Here is a 323-nt window from a genome sequence, read left to right on the forward strand (position 1 = left end):
ATATATCTATAAAATATATCTCCTAGCGACGTTCGAGATACACCCATAGTTCAGTAATAATCTTCGAACGCCGCTCGCAGCCACTTTGTAATTCTCAACTCCACCTCCTCTCTTCTCTCTCTCTCTTTCTCATAGTCTTATATAAAATGTTTAGAATCGTACTTCTAAAGGAACATTTCCATAATGCTGTCTTCGTGTAAAAAGACTTATTAGAATATCTTAGCGGTAAAGCACGTATACGCACCTCACGCTGAACGAACAAGCGCGTATCCCAGTGCGTCGCGCTGGACATACCGTAAGAATATTCTTTCAATCGGTAGAAC

This window comes from Bombus huntii, unplaced genomic scaffold (assembly GCF_024542735.1).
Source record: "Bombus huntii isolate Logan2020A unplaced genomic scaffold, iyBomHunt1.1 ctg00000328.1, whole genome shotgun sequence".
Classification (NCBI taxonomy): Eukaryota; Metazoa; Arthropoda; class Insecta; order Hymenoptera; family Apidae; genus Bombus; species Bombus huntii.